The sequence below is a fragment of the Orycteropus afer genome, unplaced genomic scaffold (assembly GCF_000298275.1).
Source record: "Orycteropus afer afer isolate SDZICR_OR568_19922 unplaced genomic scaffold, OryAfe1.0 scaffold00492, whole genome shotgun sequence".
Lineage (NCBI taxonomy): Eukaryota > Metazoa > Chordata > Mammalia > Tubulidentata > Orycteropodidae > Orycteropus > Orycteropus afer.
Window position 1 is genome coordinate 224,254 of NW_006922079.1, and position 9,415 is coordinate 233,668.

Sequence of the window (9,415 nt, forward strand, 5' to 3'; positions counted from 1 at the left end):
CTTATATATAGAGAGAAAGGGAAATTTATGTTATGGAAATGGCTCACACACTTATAGAATTTGGCAAGTCCCAAATTCTTGGATCAAATGTCAAGCTGGAGATATTTTCCGAATTACACAGGTGCAGGGGCTGAGGAGCTCAAGGTTGGCAGGCAGTATACTGGCTGTTGACTGCAATGAATGATGAGTCCAAGATCTCCAGGCTGAATGGTTCATGGACAGTTGTAGGCAGCACAACAGAATCCCGATCCACAAAAGAGTGACTCTTTCCCAGGATGTCCATAAATGTACTAGAAAGAGGCCACACCCCTAAGGTAACTCCTTTTCCATGGATTGGCTGCTCAAAACATATACATCTGATCCTGTCATTGGAACAACTCACATCACAATTGCTTAAACCACACAGAATTGTGGTCCAGCCAAGTTGACAGACAGCTCCAACTACCACAGTTTTTAAGGATGAGAGGGGAGTGGAGGGGAGGGAAAATTGCTACATAAGTAAGAGACAAGTATTGTTTTGGGTGAAGGGAAAGGCAGTATACTAACAGCAAGTGAGTAACATGATAGCACTATGGAAAGGAAGGCACAGAGAGTTCCACAAGAGATACACACAACAAAGAGAAACGCTTTTACATACACAATACTGCATTATCAGTAATAACAAACATCAATTTAAAGGTGGATACATAGGTAGGCAGGCTAAATGGTCAGGTATGTCTAGGCAAAAAGGAATATAAAAAAGAAATTCATATGGAATCATAAAATATGCATGAATACCCTCCATATGTTTGTTTTTTATAAAAGATGTGAATTCTTTACAGATATCAAAATATCACAAATTTGTTGTGACAGACTTTGTTAGTGGTCTACCAATAGCCATTTTCCCCTCCATTTACTAACATAGTATTGAATTAATTTTGATCGGTAAATTTCTAAACTTTTCAGCCTCCTTTGCCCTTGAGATTTCCCTCTGATGTAGTGTTGGCCAATAAAATTTAAGCATAAGTTTGCTATTTGGGACAGTTGGGAAAGGTATAGGTTTCCTGAGGAGCACTGTAGTTAATGTGCTCAGCTGGTAACCAAAAGGTTGGTGATTGAACTTACCAGTTGTTCCATGGGAGAAAGATGAGGCAGTTTGCTTCCTTAAATATTTATGGCCTCAGAAACCCTATGAGTTACTACTATGGCCTATGGGTGGCAATGAGTTGGAATTGACTCGATGGCAGTGGGTTGTTTTTTTTTTTTTTTTTTTTTTTTTTTTGTCTATCTATCTATCTAACATCTGTCTCAAAGTGGAATAACTGTGTATCATTGTCTGTAGGCCTGAGTCAATTAGCTTGTTGGACTCTAGATGAAAAAAGCAAGCAAAGGTAGCTGAGAGTTTGGCTTCTCCTACAGTATGAGAACTAAAGTGGAGCCAAGCTCATTACTTAAAGTAGAAATTGTGAGAGGTAGGGCAACCTCACATTGGGCTTACCCAGGACTATCCCAATTTTACACCTGTTGTTGAGGTATAAGTATCAATAACTCTCCATTTTAGCCCCAAAGTAAATTGTATAGTTGCCCTAGTAGTGGATTTCCTCCTTGTGAAAGGACATTGAAAACATTGCTACTGAGCATTGCTTGGTATGTGGCTGTGGTATCCAGAGCATACCACAGATATGGCTTATTCATCAGTTATGGAAATAAACTGATTGCTGGCATAGAGATGAGATCTTTAATATCTCCAGTATCACTGTAGGGCAGGAGGTTAGAATAATTAATATAAGATCTGGTTCCAGACCCTAGGAGAATCACAATGAACCTACAAATCAAAATTTCAAACACATTAAGAAATCTATCGACAATGAAAATAATTAGCAAAATTAAAAATTTGAAGGTAATTCACTCAATATGTAGTTAATTTTTAGTAGGATCTTTTAAGACTTTAAAATAACTATGTCAGAATCCTCTAAAACATACATGAAAAATAATATTCATTAAAAAGAAGTAAGAGGTTTTAAAAATATAAAGCCAGAAATAGAACATAAATAATTAAATCTTAAAATGAATCAATTAGAAATCTCAGGCAAATAATACAGTTTTTTTAAAAAGAATATGAAACACTCTATATTGAGCACATTAAAAGCAAAAACAAACCAAAAACCAAGCTCACTGCCGTAGAGTTGGATCTAACTCATAATGACCCCTCCTTGGGTTTCCGAGGTAATATCACTATGGAAGTAGATTGTGCCACCTTCCTTCTAAGGAGTGGCTGGTGGGTTTGAACCACCAGCCTTCTGATTAGCAGTCAAATGCGTTAGGCACTACACCACCAGAGGATAGCAATAAATAATTCATTCAGTATACCTAACAGAGAGACATGCAAATACCAAAAAAAAAAAAGGTAGTTTAAGCAACATTGGTACTAACCTGAGAGATTCCCAGCATCTCTAGGAAGAAGCTCCAGGAGAGAGAGTCTAAGATAAAAAAGGAGAATCAATATTTGAAGAATTAAAAGTTAAGAATTTTCTAGAAATTAAAGAAAGACATGAGTCCTTAGATTTAAAAGTGCACTGAATATTGAACACGATAAATGAATAAATACTACCAGGATGAATGAAATAAATATCATTTATAAATAAACAAATACCACCTAGATACATATATATAATGAAATTGGAGAAAAAAAAAAAAGATAAACCTTTAAAACTGCCAGAGAGAAAAAGATTACTTATAAAAGAATAGTACTTAAATTGGCAACAATTAGCAAAATAGATGTTGGAAGATAATGGAATAGTATCTTCAAAGGGTTGAAATTCATATAATTGTAAAATGAAAATGCAATAAAAATTTTAAGTTCATCATTCATTGATCCTTACTGGAATGACTGTGAAAGATATACTTAAGGTAAAGAAGAAAAAAAGACCCTTGAGAAAAGGTATATGATTCAGAAAACAACTAATCACACAAATTGGTAAAATATATTGGTGGAAGTATAGGTAGGTAATAACAGCTACTGTTCTGTGTGCTTAATAATGTGAATTTGGAATTCTAGGAAACATTAATAAAACATAGGCTACTCAATGGGTAGTTAAAGCCAAACAATGTATTTGTCTTATTGAGGAGGAAGGTAAAGATAATTTTAGACTTTGTTTTAAAAATTCATAGTTAAATGTGTATCTTCAAAATATTAAAGTAACCACTAGAACAATGGGAACAAAATCTTCCAAACCTACATAGAGGGGGAAAAAATGATCAGGGTCAGGGAGAGAAGGTATTAAACATTTTGCAAAGGAAAATGGGAGAAAGCAATGGAAAGGATGATTAAAGAAATGTTGTTGTTGTTAAGTGCTGTCAAGTCATTTCCGACTCATAGCTACCCCATGCACAGCAGAATGAAACACTGCCCGATCCCACGCCAGCCCCACAATCCCTGCTATACTTGAGCCCATCATCGCAGCCACCGTATCAATCCATCTCGTTGAAGGCCTCCCCCTCTTTCATCGACCCTCCACCCTACCAAGCACGACATCCTTCTCCAGGGAATGGTCCCTTCTGACAACAAGACCAAAATATGTGAGACGAAGTCTGGCCATTCTTGCTTCCAAGGAGCATTCTGGCTGCACTTCCTCCAGGACAGATCTGTTAGTTCTTTTAGCAGTCCATGGTACTTTCAGCATTCTCCGCCAGCACCACAACTCAAAAGCATCAACTCTTCTTCGGTCTTTCTTATTCATTGTCCAGCTCTCACATGCATACCAGGTGATTGCAAATATCATGGCTTGTGTCAGGCGCACCTTAGTCCTCAATGAGATATCCTTGCTGATTAAAGAAATACTAACCACAAAATAAAAGGTAAGTCCAAATACATTCGTAATCATTATTAATTTATATTTTATTTTCCAGTCTGTATGTTTTTTACTTCTTGCCTTGTTGCACTAGATAGGGCTTTCAGTACAATGATGAATAAGCGTGGTAAGAAAAGTCATTTGTGCCTTGTTCTTAATCAAGCTGAAGAAGTTCCCATTGATTTTTAGTTTGCAGAAAGATTTTTTTTTTTTTTTTCCCCCTTTTAAATCATGAATGGGTGCTGGAATTGGTCAGACGCTTTTTCAATGTCAGTTGAAACAATCATGAAATTTTTCTTCTTTAGCCTGTTGTGGTGGTGGATTATAATGTTTTGGACTGATAAACTAGCTTTACATACTTGCATTCCACTTGTTCATGTTGTGTGATTCTTTTTATACTTGTTAGAGTCAATTGCTGATATTTGTTGGGGAGTTCTGTGTCTATGTTGCCTAAGACACTTGACTGCTAATCAGAAGGCTGGCTGTTCAAACCCACTAGCCACTCCTCAGAAGGAAGGTTGGACAATCTACTTCTGTAGTGATACTGCCTCAGAAACCCAATGAGAGGTGGCTATGAGTCAGGGCCGACTCGAGGGCACATAACAACAACAATAACATGTTCATGACAGATACTGATCTGTAATTTTCCTTTCTTATAATGTCTTTCTCTGTTTTTTTTTTTTTTTAATTAGGATAATCCTGGTGTCAGAATGACTTAGAAAATGTTTCCTATGCTTCTTTTTTTTCTGGAAGGGAATATGGATAATTGGGGTTTCTCTTTTTCTCCATAAGTATCTGTTGGAATTTTCCAGTAAAACCACCTGGGCCTGGTGCCTTCTTTTTTTTGAAGGTTATTAATTGTTGATTCAATTTCTTTAATAGAATTTAATAGATAATAGAACTATTCAGGCTATCTATTTCTCCTTGTGTGAGTTTTGGTAGTCTGCATCTTTCAAGGAATTCACCATTGCATCTAGTTATTAAATTTCTGGCTATAGGATTATTCCTTGTTTTCTTTTATTATCCTTTTAATACCCATGACATTAGTAGTGATTTCCCCTATTTCCTTTCTAATATTGATGATTTGGTTTTCTCTCTTTATTTTTTGTTAGTCTGCTAGTTGGTTATTAATTTTATTGTTCTTTTCAAAGACCAGCTTTGGGTTTTGTTGATTTTCTCTATTGTTTCCATGCTTTCAATTTCATTGATTTCTGCTATAATGTTTATTTTTATTATTTCTTATATTCAATTTGATTTAGTCTTAAAATTTTCTTTTTTCTCTCCAGTTTTATAAGGAGGAGCTTAAGTTGTTGAGTTTAGATCTTTGTTTTCTCATATGTTGTTGTTATTTGCCATTGAGTAAGACCCAACTCAGAGCGACCTCTCCTTGGGTTTCCAAGGCAGTATCACTGAGGAAGTAGATTGCCCAACCCTCTTTCAGGAGGAGGCGCTGGTGGGTTTGAACCACCAGCCTTCTGGTTAGCAGTGAAGTGCCTTAGGCACTACACTACCAGAGCTCCTATAGGTATTTAGTACTATAAACTTCCCTCAAAACTATACTTTTATTACATTCCACAAATTTTGATAAGTTATATTTTCATTATATATTAATTGTTTATTTAAGTATATATATATTTTTAATTATGGTGATATTTTTTGTTTGATAATGTGTTATTTCTAAGTTTGGTATTTAATTTCCAAATATTTTGGGATTTTCCAATTATTTGTTATTGATATCTAGTTTAATTCCATTGTGGTCTGAGAGCATACTTGTATAAATTTTAATTTGCTGCACTGTGTTTTGTGGCCCAGAATGCAATCTATCTTGGTGACTATTCCATGTGAACTTTAGAAGAAACTATATTCTTCTGTTGTTATGTGGAGTATTTTATAAATGTCAATTACATCAGATTCACTGATAGAACTGCTCAAGTCATCTATTTCTAATTTTCTGCCTGCTCAATCTATTAACTACTAACAAAGGAGTGTTGAAGTCTTCAACTATAATAATGAAGTCCATTTCTTCTTTCAGTTCTATCAGGTTTTGCCTCATGTATTTTGATGCCTTGTGTAAGCTGTCTTAGGTGGATAAATGAGCTCTGGTGGCACAATGCCTAAGGCATTTGACTGCTAACCAGAAGGTTGGCAGTTCAAACCCCCAGCCTCTCTGTGGAAGAAGACTGGGCAATCTACTTCTGTAAAGACTTACTGCTTCAGAAACCCACAGAGGGTCACTATGAATCAGAATCAACTTGATAGCAGTGAGTTTGGTAATGTATTTATTTATTTTTTGGTGTTAGGTGCACACATTTTAGGGTTTTTCATCCAGCTTTTTCTGTCCAGGTTTTGTAAAGATGGGATGATGACTTCCAAGCTTTTTACATGTCAGAGCTGAAACTAAAAGCCACTCATAATAAATTTACATAGAGTTTTAAAAAATTTTCATCATGAAAAATTTAAAATATTTGCTAAAGTAGAGAGAATATAGTATAGTGATCTTCACATTCCATTCTTCAGTATATGTCACTCTTCCTCTGATAGTCTCTTGAAAGTATTTGTAGCATCTACCCAATACCTGGGCCAGAAAACAATGCCATGTGTGCATGTTTTAAGGTTTGTTATGAGAGCACTACAGTTCTAGAGGCCAAAACCAATCCCAGCTATCTATTTCCCTAAGTCTGCACAAGATTGCCTCATCTACTTCTTAATGCCTCAGCTCAAGATGTGCCTTCCCCAAATAGGCCCTTCTTGACCATCTGATCTGAGGCCATCCCTATTATCCATTCATCTTCATCACATTTTTTCACTTATTTTCTTTAGGACAATGAGCATCAAGTTACAAAATTATCTTACTTATTTGTTTACATTTATGTTGTCTGTTCCCCTCACTACTGTATACCCAGAAATTGTGCCTGGAATATAGTATGTGCTGAATAAGTATTTGTTGAATGAATGGATGGATGAATACACACACACACACACACACACACACACACACACACATATATATATATATATACATATTTATGGGAGCCCTAGTGGCATGGTGCCTAAGGCATTTGACTGCTAACCAGAAGGCTGGCGGTTCAAACCTGCTAGCCACTCATCAGAAGGAAGACGGGGCAATCTACTTCTGTAGAGATACTGCCTCAGAAACCCAAGGAGGGGTCGCTATTAGTGGGATTTGACTCGACGTTATCAAATTAAGAAAAACCAAACCCATTGCCATCGAGTCGATTCCAACTCATAGTGACCTCCATTGGTCCATGGCTGTAAATATTCTGTAAATATTTATAGAACCAGATTGCCTCATCATTCTCCCACAGAGCAGCTGGTGGGTTTGAATTGCTGACCTGGTTAGCAGCCAAATGTCTTAACCACTAAGCCACCAGAGCTCCTTCAAATTGAGAAGTATGTAACAATTCCTCACTACAGATATTGAGAAATTAGCTTAATTCACACTTTCCCTCATCTTTTCAATGCCCATGGTTTTTCTTAGTGGTATTCTCATTTGTGCTTCATTATTTATAATATTTACCTCCTGTTTGACAGTGACAATCTGCATGGTCCTTGATTCCCAGTCCTACATTTAAATGAATTCATTTGATGCTCCTGCAACTTTTGATCTCTCAAATTCCTATTTTTATTGACTTGTTTCTTTCCATACTTCCATCCCATTTATTTTATCCCACATTTTCCATTTCATCTCATCCTTACTGTGGTAGTTAAGTTTGTGTGTCAACTTGGCTAGGCTGGTTGAGTGACTGGGCAGCCGGATGTAGTATTCTCCATGATGAGACTGGTAATCAACTCCGTGGTGGAATCTACCACAAGCAGCTGAGTAGCTGCCTTAGGGGATGTGGTCTGCTTCCTGTATATAAGCAGCGGCCTTGGAGAATAGTCTCTAGCTTATGGCATGCTTGGACCTTGCATGTAGCCGTGTTGTTGTTCAGCAGCCTGCCATGCTCCGCTGACCTTGGGACTTACAGTGGACTTGAATTAATGGCCTGCCAAGTGGTTTGGTAACATCGGGACTATGCCTTTTTACTTGTCAAACTTGGGCTTGGCAGCCTCAGCAGCCCACAGCTCTCTGAGTGAAGAAAAGCCTCTAGCTTCAGTGGGCCAGGAGCTGGAGGCAGAGCTGAAGCCCAAGGCTGGGGGGTTTTCACCCAGCTTCTAGAGCTTGGCATTTGGAACTTAGACTTAAAGCCTCCAAATTGTAAGAATAAACTCCTGTGTGTTAAAGCCATCCCATTTGTGGTATATATTTGTCAGAGCAGTACTAGGTAACCAGAACACTTACATTGTTGTTGTTGTTGTTATGTGCTGTCGAGTTGGCCCCGACTCATAGCAACCCCTCCTTGGATTTATGAGGCAGTATCACTATGGAAGTAGATTGCCTAACCTTCCTTCTGAGGAGTGGCTGGTGGGTTTGACCAGCCTTCTGGTTAGCAGTCAACTGCCTTAGGCACTATGCTACCAGAGCAGGGCTGAACACTTACATTAGCTTCTTTTTTTCATGCATGAATGTCTTGTCTACAAAGCAAAACAATAACCTGAGGCCAGTATTATGTTTATTATTTTTTTGCCTTGGAAACCCAAGGAGGAGTCGCTATGAGTCGGGAACGACTGGATGGCAGTGAGTTGAGTTTGAGTTATTTCCTTTGTGTCTATGACAATATCTAGGGAAAAATCTAGTGTGTAGTATGTTTGCAGAAAATCCCTCTGCCTCAAAACACTCCAGAAATGGTTCATACTTGTTAATCAAAGATATGCTCAGTTAAGCCCAAAATAAGCATAGACTGACAGGCAAACAGGAGTTTGTAACCTTTTGTGTTCCTTATATGGAAATAATGAACACTTGTTAAATTCAATGGAATTCTTCCTCCTTTTCAATGCTAAGTAATGGTATTTGTTCAGAACAGGTACATTTTAAAGGAAAAACTTATTTCTGTAATTTATCAATTACATCCAGGGATTTTAACAAAAGTTGTGATTCAGGAAAGTTGATGCACATTATATATGATGTCACTTTTCATTGTCCAAAGGAGGAACACAAAAATTATTTGTATAACTGTAATGAAAAATTCTTTATCTCTTGACAAAATAACTTGATTGATAGCTTGGTGCATAAATTAGATACTTTCAGCTACACTGGTGAAAAACTTTTTTTAAAACTTTTTATTATGATTTGGGTGAAAGTTTATAGAGCAAACTGGTTTCCATTCAACAATTCATATACATTTTGATTTGTGACATTCATTGCAATTCCCGTAATATAGCAACACTTTTCCCACTTCCCTCCCATGTTTCCTATTTCCATTCATCCTTCTTTCCTATCCATTCCTGCCTTCTGAGTTTTACTTCTGGGCAAATGCTGCCCTTTTGATCTCATATGGATTATTCTAAGGTGTGCATACCTCCCTGGTGTTGCTATTCAACTTATAGGCCTATAATTGTTACCCTCCCTAGAGGGACCGGGTCTCCGGGAGCAAGGTAAGCATGGGCATAGCACAGAGTAGCAGGCCAGAAGAGCAGGAGAATGGGGATAAAACCCAGGAAGCCAAAGAGAAGAGCAATCAGCC